The 13,798-nt window shown below is 42.1% G+C and overlaps 1 protein-coding gene across 3 annotated transcripts in view; it reads left to right on the top strand.

Annotated features, from left to right (window-relative positions):
* Window positions 1-13,798, top strand: part of LPIN1 (lipin 1) — a 79,710-nt gene that overhangs the window by 24,233 nt on the left and 41,679 nt on the right. Inside the window, exon 1 of one of the 3 annotated variants that reach the window (XM_036380155.1) lies at window positions 6,457-6,552. The exons of the other annotated variants lie outside the window; for them this stretch is intronic. The gene's annotated coding sequence lies outside the window, so the exon portion shown is untranslated. Of the gene's footprint in view, window positions 1-6,456; window positions 6,553-13,798 lie in introns of those variants that run through there. 3 annotated transcript variants of the gene reach the window in all.

The following is a 13,798-nucleotide window of genomic DNA, read 5'->3' as shown; positions in this document are numbered from 1 at the left end:
AGGAGAATGATGTGCTCAGATAAAAGAAAGAATACAATATTTACTGATGAATTACCTAGGCTTGATGCAAATAATTAAAGAGAATTTATTGTCTTGTGATGTGCAGGATTTAATTCTGTGCCTCAGCTTGTTCCTTGGATTTTCACACAATTTTGATTATTAAATTTATATATAACAATATATTTTTAAGAGCAAAAGAGACAACAACAATAAGATTGCCAGCTTTTACAGCAACCAAGACTGAAAAGATTATTTGCTTAAGCAAAATATGTTTTTAAACATTGAGATTGTTCCATTTAGCTCAGATTTTGCCTGATAAAAATTTATCAAAAGAATTCAATGGATGATTGTACTTTTAATTCAAAACAAGAACAGTGGCTCAAACTGTAATCACTAAAGTCCTCAATAATGGAATTAAAAGGAAAACACTTCTAAGACAGATTATCCCAATCCAGAATCTCACCTCTCCCCCCGATTCACCCAATTCAGAGCCTTGAGGTTAAAGATCAGAGAGATCTGAAATCTGTGCTGCCAAATTAAAGTGTCTTCAAGTTTGGCACAGAAGAAGGAATGAGGGGACAGGGTGGAAAGATCTTAGGGCCAGAGCTCCCTCATACCTCACTGTTACAGAAAGCTGTGAGAAGGGAAAGGAGGAGCCCTTCAGGTGGAGGAACAGGACTCACACTTGCTGCAGAGGCTGAACTGGGAAAAGTAACTTTTTAAATGTTACACACAGTTGTTTTTAAAAAAACCAAAAAACTGCTCTAACCTGGTTATATTGTCACTTCAAATGTTCAAGAAAATTGAGCATTAGTGAGAGAGGAAAACACTAAGTAGCATGGGGTTGCATTATCTCACTTTTTTTTTACAGCAGAAGTAATAAACCTTTCTTTACTCTGGATGAAGGGATGAAGATGTGAACTTTTGGGCAGTACCTGCAGAAGCCTTCCCCATCAGTTCACTGGTGAGGGAGACAATAGCCATAGTCTTCCTCTCCTCCTGACAGGCTGCTCACAATCCTCCATCTGCCTCTTTCTTGAGGGGAGAGTAAAACCCTTTTCATCCAGTTTATATGACAGCCAGAACTAATTACAGTACCTGGGAGAGTACAGAATTATCTCACTTCAAAGCCAAGCAAATCTTGTAATGCCAAGGCAGGGACAGAGAGCCCCTGCATTCACCAGGAGCCACAGACAGCACAGCCCCCCCTCTACCCTGGTCTGCACAGAAGTGCAGAATTTTTCTCTCACAGAGAAATGGCTAATATGGCTACTTGTATTATAAAACACATTTTAGATACTTCACTTTCTCTGTGGAGTTATAGAATGAACTTCAAGCTGACCTTTATTAGCACTTAATTCTTAGTCCACCAGAAGAAAAAGCTTTATACACAATATCTATTAATCCTCTTATTATCATAAGTGCAGCTGTTACATCTTTGCTACCTACAGTTTCCCAGTAAGGTGGAAACAACACAGTGTACTAATCAAGATGTCCAGTTTTACAATCCCCAAGTGATAGCTTTCAGAACCTATTTGCAAGGATAATTTGATATTGGTAGGCACTGTGGTCTGGAAATTTCAGACATGAGGCTGAGAGAAAAGCAACAAACTTCTCAACAGAAGGAGTTGGTTTCCAAATATCTTTTTCCTCTTTGGGATTAAGATTGCCATTTTAGTTTCTAAGCATTGCAGGTACTGTGAAGAAAAGATTACACCCTGGGAAACAGACCAGCTTTGTTTGAAGTTCTCAAAGCATGTTTTGTACTATTTTGTTCTGAACAAATAATACCAATGATTTTGGTTTGCTGTGCTTTGAAAACAGTATTCTGAGCAGAAGCTTTGCTGGTCATGCACAGATATATTGGACTGATGAAAAGCTAGATTTTGGGCTGGAAAGAATTTTGTCCATGAGAGGATGGACGAGCTTTTTTATGATCTCTCATTTCTTGTATGCATGTGCACTTAGACACCAGTATGTATTTTACCTGAGCAGGATACAGGTCTCTGTTTGAACAAGCATATGCAGGAATTGTGATCTTGGCTGAAGAAAGAACATGTTGATGATTTCACTGTTATATCCTTAACCTCACATTGCAATTGCTTTGCTTTATCAGGGCTCAAGCTTTTCTAAGCTTTTTAAGATTATATTTAGAGAGCTCAACTGTGGCTGTTTACAGATTTGGAGCTAAATTGCTTTCTGATGAGATTGGACTGGTACAAGTGTAGCTCCAGCAGGGTTGATATATTTAGCCTCTCTTGTTCCTAATTTAAATACTCCTACACTCTTCTGCTTTGATGATATTTGGATCACAGGACTCAACAGAAGTTTCTGTTTCTCAGTAGCCAAGTATTTTGTAGCAGAGAAATGACTTTTGACTGGGGAAGAGCTGCTAGAAAATAAAGAAAGCATTGAGGTTCTCATGGGTTTGCATGGTTGGATATGGATCTAGAGGAAAAAGAAAGGCTCTTCTGAGAACCTTCATCATCAAGACTTGTTATATTCTGAGAAGCAAAAAAAGACTTGTCAGTGGTTCATTTGCTAGAGATCCCCTTTCCCCCCTTTTTTTTCAGTGAGGGGGAGGAAAGGGTGTATCTGTCACAAAACCAAGTCCAAAAGTACTTGGTTCAAAATCAAGTTTGGTTATGCAATCCACACACTGATGGCACGAGAGATGTTATCATTACAGATGAGCATTTTGGTACATGCTCAATGCTTCCTGCCCTGCCTCTAATTCCAGCTGCAACAGTTCCTGGGCAATTGCAATCCCACATTTGATCATTTGACAAAATAATCCTCTCAGTTTTGCTTTTCACTGGTCACTGCTGTGCCTCATTATTGACTGAAACATTATTCTGCTTCCGATGACATCACAGTCCTACTGAGGATGATGTCATCATCTCACCTCTTAACACAGAGGTCAAAGAAGAAAGGTAAGAAATTATGTCAGAAGTGTATTCGTTGTGCAACTGTCAGCAAATTATTACAATACTCAGGAACTGCGATGATACAGAAACCAAAATCCCAAAGTTAAAGCTGTCAAACTGCAAGGACCTCAGGGGGACAGATACAAAGCAAAAGCAGCAGAACAGTCAAATCTGGCAGCACGGCAAAGTCAAAGGGAGGAGGGAGGGAATGTTTTAGAAATCTCTGCAACTAAGTAAAATCTACATATACTTTTAAAAATTGGTATCCAATCAAGCACTTAGAGGCAGATTAAATGCCAGTATTTACAAGCTGCGACAGCCTGCACTACTGTGCCTTCAAATGAAGGATAAATTGAAGTAGTAGATAATTCAACTTGAAGGGAAAAGGAAAAGAAAAAGAAAGGGGGGGAAAAATTCAGTAGCTTATCAGAGGCAGCTGTAGGTACTGTATAAAAATATCTACTCATGTTAGGACAGAAATTCCTTTGTTAGGATGGTGAGATGTTTAATCAGGTAATTACACAGAGTCAGTCAAGCTGCTTTTTTTGATGTTTACACTGGAATAAAACTAGATCAACTCTTAATGTACATTATGTGAGCTACTCTGAGTTTATTACTTATATAAAGAATGCTGCTCCAGAGCCATCTTTGCTTATGAATTAATTATAAATTAAAAGCTAAAAGCTCATCTTTTCTATTTACTGAATGATTTTTACATGCACATTGGGCATTCATCAACAGTTGCAGTCATTCATAACCCAGGTCTTCTGTGCCTGAACATCAACCCTAGTTTTAGTGGAAGAAAAGCCAGACATTACTGCTAATGCACAATGGTTTGAATGGTTACTTTGCTCACTGGCACCATCTTTGCTAGTAAAATCTAGCATCCTAAGATAGAATTGAAGGTTTTTTTCTCCCTTGCGTGGACTTAGATAATTTTTTCTAGGAATCTGTTCTTGGATTTTATTAAACTCTTCTGTGCTTGTCAACTCTTTTTAAACCCAGTTTTATTAATTTAGAAGACTACACAAATCAACTTTCTTCATAAGTGTCTTTTCATGATAACTATGAGCCCAGATCATAGGCTAGAACTCCACTGTGCCAAAACTGTAAAAACACAGAGTGAATATGTAACTTTTATAAGATCTTTGAAACAAGAATCAGAGTTAGGTAATAATGAATTAATGTACATTGACCATCAAAGGAATGGAAAGAAAAATGTCCATGAGCAAGTCCTTCAAAATTTGGTGGACAGTTTTAGATCAAACCTTGGTAAACAAACATCTGTTGATCAACACAATGCCTCCAGAAAGAAACCTGTCAAAGGTGAAACCTTTCAGGAAGAAAACAATAATACCTCAGAACTTCATCATTCCTCAGTGTGTTTTGGAAATTACACTGTCAGGGACTTTGCTCTTTCTAGGGCTATACTCCCTCTGCCAGCTAGTCTGTGGGTAACTCCAGATTATTTTTTAGGAACCATCCCTGACCATACTATCCTCCAAACTCTGAACTGGGCTGAGTCAAATCCAGAGCCATGACCACGCTAAGGCCTGGACAATATCAAACTACTGGTTATGTACCAGTGCTTGGTCCTCTAGATAGAACTAATTGAGAACAGTTATGAGCTGAAGTGAGGATTTCAGAATGAGTTGGCAGAGGTTGTTCCAGGGAAGTAATCTGAGGAATACCACTCTGTACACTGGTCACACCATGAATAAGAATAGAGTGAAAAAGCACAGAAGGATGGTGCCCTGTTGTTAAAGGAAGCTCACTGTTGCTGTGCAAGCATTTGGCACTTCCCACATCTTGTGTGTATTGTGGCTGTATTTACTCTGCTCTGTAGGAAGAGAAAACATGACCTTGCACATGGAATCATTTTAAACATAGAGCATTATTCTGTGGGCTATTTTACATCAAGCAGCAGATGGTTGGACATAAGTAGCTAAACACAATACAGTACTTCGAAAAATGAGAACCTAGCTTCTGGATTTCTGAAAGAAGCATGGAAGGGTGGGTGTTGTTGAGACTGTGGAAAGACAGTGTTTTTGATTCAGTCTGTTATGATCATATTTTGACTTTAGCATAGTAGTAGAAGACCATAGTGGACCAACACGTTAGAGGAGTCCTCCCACCTAACATGGATGATGATGGCTGGAGATTTCCACTCCCTCAGAGGGAACACAATATGGGATTGTATTCTGCACAAATGTGGTGGGCAGATCACTAGTAGGATCCACAGTCAACACAGATAAAGCTTCTTGTATTAACAGGCATGGGATTATTTGCCAACATTTCTCATTGCCTACTGACTGCCCACTGGCAGATTAGATATGAAATGCCTGGGAAATGAAACTGCAGTTGTGTATTACTTTCTCTTTGGGAGTGTGTACACCTTTCCTTGTCATGCCTGGGCAGGAACTGTCTTCACTGACTTTTCTGGTCTAAACTGAAGTGTACTCATTAGTGAAGCTGTGCAACCAGGAATGGAGGAGAGAACAAGAGGTTGGGATTGGAGTCTGTGAGTTTGCACCGGGTCCTGTAACTCGTAGCTCTATCTTAGCTGTACAAAGACTGGCCAACATGGAGAGAGAGCTAGGAGAGCTACAGAAGGAAGATGTGTCACAGAAAAACTATTTGAAGGATTACGATCTGGTGATAACCTAGAGAAGATTCCACTAAGATTGCTCTGGAGTGTAAACAAAAATTTAACAGAAATGGAAGGCTTAATTACTCTAATTACTAATTATTCTTCCCAAACTTCAGCTGCATGTACATTTTGAGGACTACAACATGGAGATGCTGGAAATCCACCTCTCAAAAACTTTTTTCAGGCCTAAAACTAGCAGAGTGCTTCAATAATGACCTTTTGATGTCTTTTTTTTTTTTTTTTTTTGTGGTGTGTGTAATCTTTGTCATCTTTTATTCCTCCGTGTTACTCCGTTTCCTGTTTATTTGTAATAGGCATGGCACCACCCTCTCCTGAGTTCTGTCAACAAGATTTCAAAAAGGCCTGAAGATTCCTTCATCAGTTTGTTTTTAACATGACATCCACTTCCCTTTTTAGCTGTGTAAGGCGGTCAGTGCAAAGAGAGGTTACAATATGGTTTACATACAAGGAAATCACTATCAGGTGGAAAAGCTTTAATTCCTCGCATTTATTTAAAGCGACAAAGCGTCTGACCCTGACAGACGTGTTCCCGATGGCGATGAATGCCAGGCTCTGGCAGCCCAAGCGACGCCTATCGCGGCCGTGCCTTTGCTCAGCCTGGGCCGAGCGATTCCCTTTCCCGCTCTCCGTTTTTCCCAGCTAGGAACCTGACTGGCCGGGATCACCCCACACCACGGCACCTCGGCCGCGGGATCACCCCACACGAGCGCGCCACGGCCCCGCCCCGGCCCGCGGCGGCTGCGGCAGCTCCGGCCCCGGCGGGCGGGCGGGGCTGGCCGGGCCGCGCTGTGCCCCCGCTCCGCCGCGCCTTCCCCGGGCCCCGCGCTGCCTCCTCCCGGCCCCTCCTCCGGGGCGGCACCACCGGGCGACCCCAGCGGCCCCGCAGCGTCCCGCGGTCGCGGCGCGCACAGAGGCGGCGGCGAGCGGAGCTGCGGGAGCCGGCCCGAGGCAGAGGTGGGTGCCGGGGCTCTGGCGGCCTCTGCGGGAGGAGGGAGGCCCTTCCTCCTCCGGCTGCCCGCGGGCAGGGCAAGCAAGGCCGGGAGCCGCTGAAGGCTGCGGGTCCGTCCGGCCTGGGCATCCTGGCGGGGCTCCGGGCGGCTGCCCGCATCCCCTGCCCGCATCCCCTGCCCGCCTTTCCTTGCGGAGCCGCCTGGCTCTGGGCAGTGACAGCTGCCCCGGGTTGCTGGGCGCATCGTGGCTGGACACTGCTTTGTGCACGGGGTTAGATGCGATGCTTTCCAGGTGTCCCTTCAGAGGGAGGTACCCTGCGTGGGGATCTCGGGTCTCGTCCCCCGCCGAGCTGTGTGAGCTGGCCAGTGCCTTTCTATGTGCTGCTGCTGCTGCTTCCCCTTTGGCTCTAGGAATTTTGCTTCTCTTTGCCTGGCAGCTGCTGATGCAAATCGCTGCATTGTGCCCCTGCTTCACTAATACTTTCCCTAAGCCTGAATAACGACAGCAGTAACAGGACAGAGGGATTTAATGTCATAGCAGAGCCCGGCTAGCAGCAATGCAATGGCTACACGGGAAACTAAAGTTTCAGATATTTTGTATTTTTTTATGTTACCCCCCCCCCCCCAGTTTTTATTTTTCTGTTGATTAGAATATCTCCTCTACCTTCAAGAAGCAAGGCTGAAAGCAAGTGTGTCTTGCGGGGAGGAGACAAAATACTGCAATATTGTTACCCCTGTCAAATAAAATTGTGTAGAGGTAGTATCCCAGTCTTGATATTGCAGACCATCTAGCAGATCATTTGTCTTTTCACACATAAAGTCGTAAGCCTTGATACATCTTTTGACATCTTATTTGGCTCCTAGTCTGGAGGGTGTTTAGAAATGGTTTATTTTCTGTGTAGCTTCATCTTTGCCTCTGCTGTCTCAGGAAGCAAACACTGGTAAATGCTTAGTGTACACACATAAGGTTTTGTTGCCATCAGTGCACTGTTAGAAGTTAGATAGGAGAACTCCTATTGCAGTAAAATGAACTTGCTTCCATGAAGAGAACTGGGAAAAAAGTGGGGAGACAGTGAAGGCAATCAGAAGGAAAATGCTCAATATAAATATGTTATGATTTTAGGCATGGAAAGTCATGGAAATAGCTTCTAATGGTTTTAGATGATTTCTGCTTTTCTTATAGCTCCAGGTCAGTAACCTACCTGATAATACCTGCTTACCTGATGCAGTGGGGCCTATTTGTAAGGGAGTTCGGCAAGTTTTAGTCTTTGACCCTTTTCCATACCTGAGCATGTGCAGATGCACAGATTTGTTTATCTATGAACATATATATACACATAGCAGTCACCAAAACCAGTTGAAATACAGTAAAAGCTTACTTTAAACTCTAAAAATGCAGAAAATATAGATTAGATATAGAGTCTAATGAACAAATTTGTTTTCCAATCCTGTTGAGAGAAAGCATGCCAAGTCATGTGAAGTGTCTGTATAGAGTAGAACTACTGCTGTTTTTCCACTCTGATTTATGTTCCCTCACTGACATCAGAACAGTAGCACAGGACAGCACAATACATGACTTACCATATTTTCTCAGCTACTTCAAAAGTTCTTGGTTTCAAGCATCAGTTTGTACTTTTAAATTTGTTGTAAAGTTTGAACTCCTTTATGCAGGGTCAGTCCAAAGGGGTCCAGTCCTTCTGTACATTCTCTCAAAGTCCCTCCATGAGGAGGGAAGCACTGTGCATTTGGGAAGTTAAGGTACCTTGGTAGGTGAGACCAAGGGGAATGTGGAAGGTCTCCCAAGAAGTCTCTGGGAAAGAAGTAGACAAGTCTTGAGATACGATTTCAGGACTGCCTGGAATTTCAAGAGGCGTCCCTTGTACTGTGCACTACTGACTCTTAGTTTCTCTCTTTGTTTGGTAGGAGCAATCCTATGGGTGTGTGGTGAGTCAGATCATCCGATTGGTCTAGCTAGAAATTATTTTTTCTGGCTTTAGTGGTGTTACTTTTCAGTGCTGACAGAAGGGCAAGATTTAGGAGAGTGGGGAGGTTGGTGTGGGGACTGTGGTTGTACCCTTCAGCTGGCCTTGAAAGAATTTTTCCTGGACTCTTGGGTACCAGTTTGATACCCTGACTGTGGGGTTTTGGGCCAGTTCATTTGTTTGAACGTGGAGATTCATTGCAGACAAGTTTTGAGTCTTCAGTTTGAATTTTTGATTTTAGCTGCGCTCAAGAAAATACTCTGTCCTTTACAGGGACTTAATGAAGAATTGCACCAAGCAAAGTTTTGACTATTTGAAATACAGTGCAATACCAGAACCTGAGGAATAGTCATGTAATATTCAAAATCCATGTCTGTGAGTGGGTGGTTGGAGGGACAGGCAGCTTGGAAGATAAGTTTGACATTTGATCCATTTGACTCTCTGGCTGCTGTAAGAAGTCACAATTTTTGGCACTGGCCTTTGGTAACTTGGAATAGAAGTCAAATAGTTCCTAATAGAATTAAGCCCAGAATAATCCCAACCCTGAAATATTCTGGAGATTTGACTGGCAGGAAGCATAATGCTCTTTACTCTGGTGTAGAGCCAGCCACATTGTAAATTTTGCTTTCTGAAGTGGGACATACAAGTGAGCTGCACCTGTCTCCCAACTGACCAGATGTACTGTCAGATCACCTGCAGGAATGTGGTCTGCCCCATGCAGCTGGGACTATGGGGAAGTTTGGAACAGATGTGAGTATAATTGGACTTGGACAGAGTTTGCCCTCCTATTTACAGAACAACCAAAGTCACACTGCTCAGCAGAGTGCTCTGGAGTTCTCCCTCAGCAGCTTGTCCAAACTGGGGTCATGACTGCTTATGGCTCCCTTTCAGGTCATGTGTCCAGGTTTCCTTTCCCAGGAGAAAAGAATATGCAAGGAGAGTGTTTGTGTCTCACTTGGGTGAGCTTGGCCTGCTGCAGTTGGGATATAGCAATAGTGGTAGACCTGCTTGCAACCAATGGGAGCTACACCCTCTGAGATAAAAGCCTCAGTAAGTTGCCCAAAGTTACGAGGGGATCTTAGGAAAGTGACGCTCTAAACTGAAGTCTCCCAAAGTCCTATGCAATGTCTTCATGGCTCCTCTAGAGAAAGTAAACCCAGGCTCTGATTTTACTCTGGAAAATGTACATCTTTGGGGTTCTGCCTGGGCACTCACTCAGAAAGGTAGGGTGGGAATTCGTGGCAGTGACTTTAGGTTGGATTGATAAAGGAACTCACAAATAGTTAAGAAAAAGGCTTTTGAGAGTTCTTAATGATTTTCAGTTTCCTACCTGAAATGGCTTAAAATACTAAGGGATTTGATTGTGGATGATCAATCAGCATTAGTGACTTTACTGTGTGTTGACAGCTTACTGATAAACAAAAGTACATATTTAAAAAAATAGAATGATAGTTATTAACAGCTTTTATAGTTAAGAAGTCAACATTAATATGGTTGTTGCACAGACATGAAGGGCTAAGCTTAATTTTGAAAATACTCATCTAGAGAACCTTCATCTGAAATACTTTCTTATCTTCCGTACATTTTTATCATGAATCTTTTTTAGAACATAACCTCTGAAATTGTTTTTCATGTAAAGAATAGTAAAGAATATGTCAATAGTAAAATTCCATTAGTTGCAGTAGATTAAGTGTTCAGTACTGCAGACAAAACTGAATTGTTTCAGAGTCAAGAATAGAAATACTTGATATGAAGTAAAAGAGTGTTCATAAGCACTGACTTTGAAGTATTATAATTTACTTAGTATTTTTTGTAAATGAATAATTTTCTTGAAAGGACCACAGTCTGATTCCCAAATATAGTACAGTCTCTCAAGCTTTATAGCTTCAAAACAGAAACCAAGGGCAGGTCAGGGGATCAGATGGACCAGGTTTGTAAAATTGTCATAGTTTCAGTGTCAGCAGCAGAGGTGCAGTGATGAATTTTAACTCAACACTGGCCCATCGATTTTTGTCTTCCCTTCACCATTTCACAACATGTATGGAAGTTCTTAGGAGGAGAGTTGATTTGTTTTGTGCTTATGCCCATCACTTAACCATGGACCATGGTCTCATCATCATATCAGGTATTAAAAGTGTAACTGAACTATGTGTCTGTATTTTTTGTGGGTTTTTTGTTTGTGCTATGTTTACCATTGCTGCAAATCTTCCTCTCCTGGCCTACAAAGCCAGTCCACAATCATAACCATAGAGCCTTAGAAAAGGGGCTGAAGGAGACCTAAATGTTGCCAAAGCTCATTCTGGGTGACCATCAGCTAGCACCGTGTTTTCTCCAAAGCTCTGTAAAGCTTTAAAAGAAGGTGACTGCTTCTCAACTGGCCATGGGTGTAATGCCCAGTCCATCTTAGCTCCTTAGCTGTGCCTTGGAATTGCTAGGAGAGTGCTTATTGGCCTGTGTCAAAAAGAAGCAGATTTTGAAATTTACCAGAAGCAGATTTTGAAGTTTAAATAGATTCAGTAGAGATGTCCAGATTGTAATGGTCAAGTCTGTGATGGGATATGGGTTGATTTGCTGCCTTGGGCACAGGCAGAGCAACAATGTCTTTCCCAAGGGTTGCAGTTGCTTGTTCTTAAACCAGTCCCAGCAAATGTTTGTCCTGTTTTCAAAATGTTCTGCATTGGAAATTTCATATCTTCTGGAGGAAGTGTGGTTTACTGTTTAATTACCCTTGCAGCATGCCACCTCAATCCATTGTCTGTTTTTAGAGCATGTTGAGTAGCACTTGCATCCCTTCTTAATTTGGATATGCGTGGATATCTAATCTATTATTCATTAATGTTGTGGCACCTGATGAGACACCAGGTATTGCAAAAGGAAAAAAGGCATTTAGTTCCTATGATTTTCAGTGTTTTATTTTGAAAATTGCAGTAAAGAAAGATGAAATTGTAAGGGGAGGAGCTGAGCTATGAAAAAATCCCCAGAAAAACAAGCAACCAAATCCATGCCACAAGGAGTACAATTACTGGTTTTTCCAGTGGAATTAGGACATAGTCTGGTGTACCTGTATGAAAGAAGTGGATTATCTAGATGACAGTGTGTTTGATCTTACTGTGGCATCCATCAGAGTGGGACTTTAAAGAATTATTTATTTTGTTAAGTCAATCTTTGCTAAGTGAATAAATCAGTTAATAATAAGGGAGATCACCAGCTATTTATTTTTTACTTATTTTTCCACATGATGATAAATTCTGAAAAATGGCTGCTTGTCTTTAACAATCAAAAGAGTTGGAAATTTTCTAGGCTTTCTGGGAGGTGATGCTAGTTAGATTTACATTTAAAATTATACCAGAAAATACCTTTAATTTTATAATAGATGCAAAATATAGAGCTGTGAAAGATCTTCTGGCAAAGAACAAAACTCAAACCATTCGAGAATCCTGACAGAAGCAGTACAGACTGTTCTCACTTGCAAGCTTAGATCAAAGGATTCTGAATTTTCCCAACACGAAAAAATATTCTGTGCCGTGTCCACTAGCATGGTATGAGAGCAAGAGTTTTACTAAACTGAGTATAATGAACAGGCAGGCACTGGGGGTGTAACCCATGATGTAAACTCCTGTTTACTGCTGAAGTTGCTGCTGCCTGGTCAGTAAGTGAAAGACTTCTTGGAGTGGCCAGAGTAAAGTATTGCTCCAAAACCACATCCAGTCCCTCTGGGGTTTGAGGAGTGTTGGTTTCCTGGAGTGCTGACATGGCACGGATCAACTTTATATTCAGAGTACAAACTCACAAACCTCAGACTCCAAGCAATCTCAGCTTTGGTTGGCATGTATAAAAGGTAGGATAGAGGGCCTACAGCCATCAGAGTCTAATTTCTGAACTCTTCCCCATTTTAACTACCGCATCTTTTATTTCCTCTTCCCTACATGTGAAAAATAAACCCATTTTTGTAGGTTTCTTGGGGAACTGGGGTTTGTGTGATCAGTCTCCCAGTCTGCCTTTGAATTCCACAATGACTTTGTTGCACATGCCAGGTCCAGCCCAGCTTGAGAGGAATGTCCACTACCAGCTCACAGGTGGAATGTGACACTTTTTTGAAGTGTAGGGGATAAGAGATTTCCACTGTATGGAAGCAAGCTGTGCTGAGCTATTTGGCCTCAGAGCTTGTGGATGGTGTCCAACTTTTCTAATTTGTGGGTATGAAAATAATCTTTGTGTCCAACAACAGGGCAGGCAGAGTAGCTAAGACTTGTTGTGAGCAAGAATAGTTGCAAAATTCTTTGTTTAGGATTTTAGGTGCCCAGCTGGTGTAACTTGTAAAGAGGATGTGTGAGTCCTCACGTTTGGATTGTGTGCCCAGAACTCCCCCAAACAGTGGGGGTTTATAGACTGTCCCAGCAGCTCCTTCTCCGCCAAGGGAGTCATGGCTGTTTTGCACCTAGAAGTTTTGTTACTTCAGCAGACCAAGCATTAACTGGGGTGAGCTATACTGTGTAATTTTGACCCCAACTGTAGCTGTATTTGCATTTAATTTAGCTCCATAAGAAATGTGTTTGTTTTTGTGCTTTAGGTTGGAAAAATCACCAGTAAAAACGGAAGTATTTTTCCACAGCAAAGGGGTAATTTTAAAAGTTTGCTTATGCCTTAACCCTGGAGGCTGAACTTAGATTTGTGCCTGTGTCATACCAACTTTTTTAAGAGTTTACATGGTGGCCCCCAAGAGAGTTAGGGGGCTAAGACCTTATGACTTAGAAGAAGACGCCAAGAAAACAAGACTCAGTTACTTTTTGGGGGGTAGAGGAAACAGCTGGGATATTAGAAGTGCACAGTGGTAGGACAAGAGGCAGTGGCACAAGCTGCTACAAGGGAAATCCAGGTTGGGTATCATGAAGAAAAGGGATACATAGGATCAGGAGAGCAGAAAGGTTGAGAAATCTCCATCCTGAAGACACTGAGGACTCTGCAGGACCAAGGTTGTGGGCAGCCTTGGGCAGATGTTTGGACCAGGTGACCTTTAGAGGTCTGTTCCAGCCTGTCGTTCTGTGACACAGCGTAGGGTGTGGCGTGAGTTTCAAGTGCTGTTCCCTGTGAAACAGCTTGCCACTAGATTTGTATTCAGGAAGGTGATGTTTCTAGTGTATAACAGGAGCCCAGAAGTGCTGATACCAGTTCAGTGCTGGAGAAAGGAATATAATTGCCATGAAGTTTTTGTGTATTGGTTTTTCAGTAGGTGGCACTTTCTGGATGCCTGAATTGAAGGCTGTGCAG

The sequence above is a fragment of the Molothrus ater genome, chromosome 3, assembly GCF_012460135.2.
Source record: "Molothrus ater isolate BHLD 08-10-18 breed brown headed cowbird chromosome 3, BPBGC_Mater_1.1, whole genome shotgun sequence".
Classification (NCBI taxonomy): Eukaryota; Metazoa; Chordata; class Aves; order Passeriformes; family Icteridae; genus Molothrus; species Molothrus ater.
This window is presented reverse-complemented; position numbering and strand designations above follow the sequence as displayed.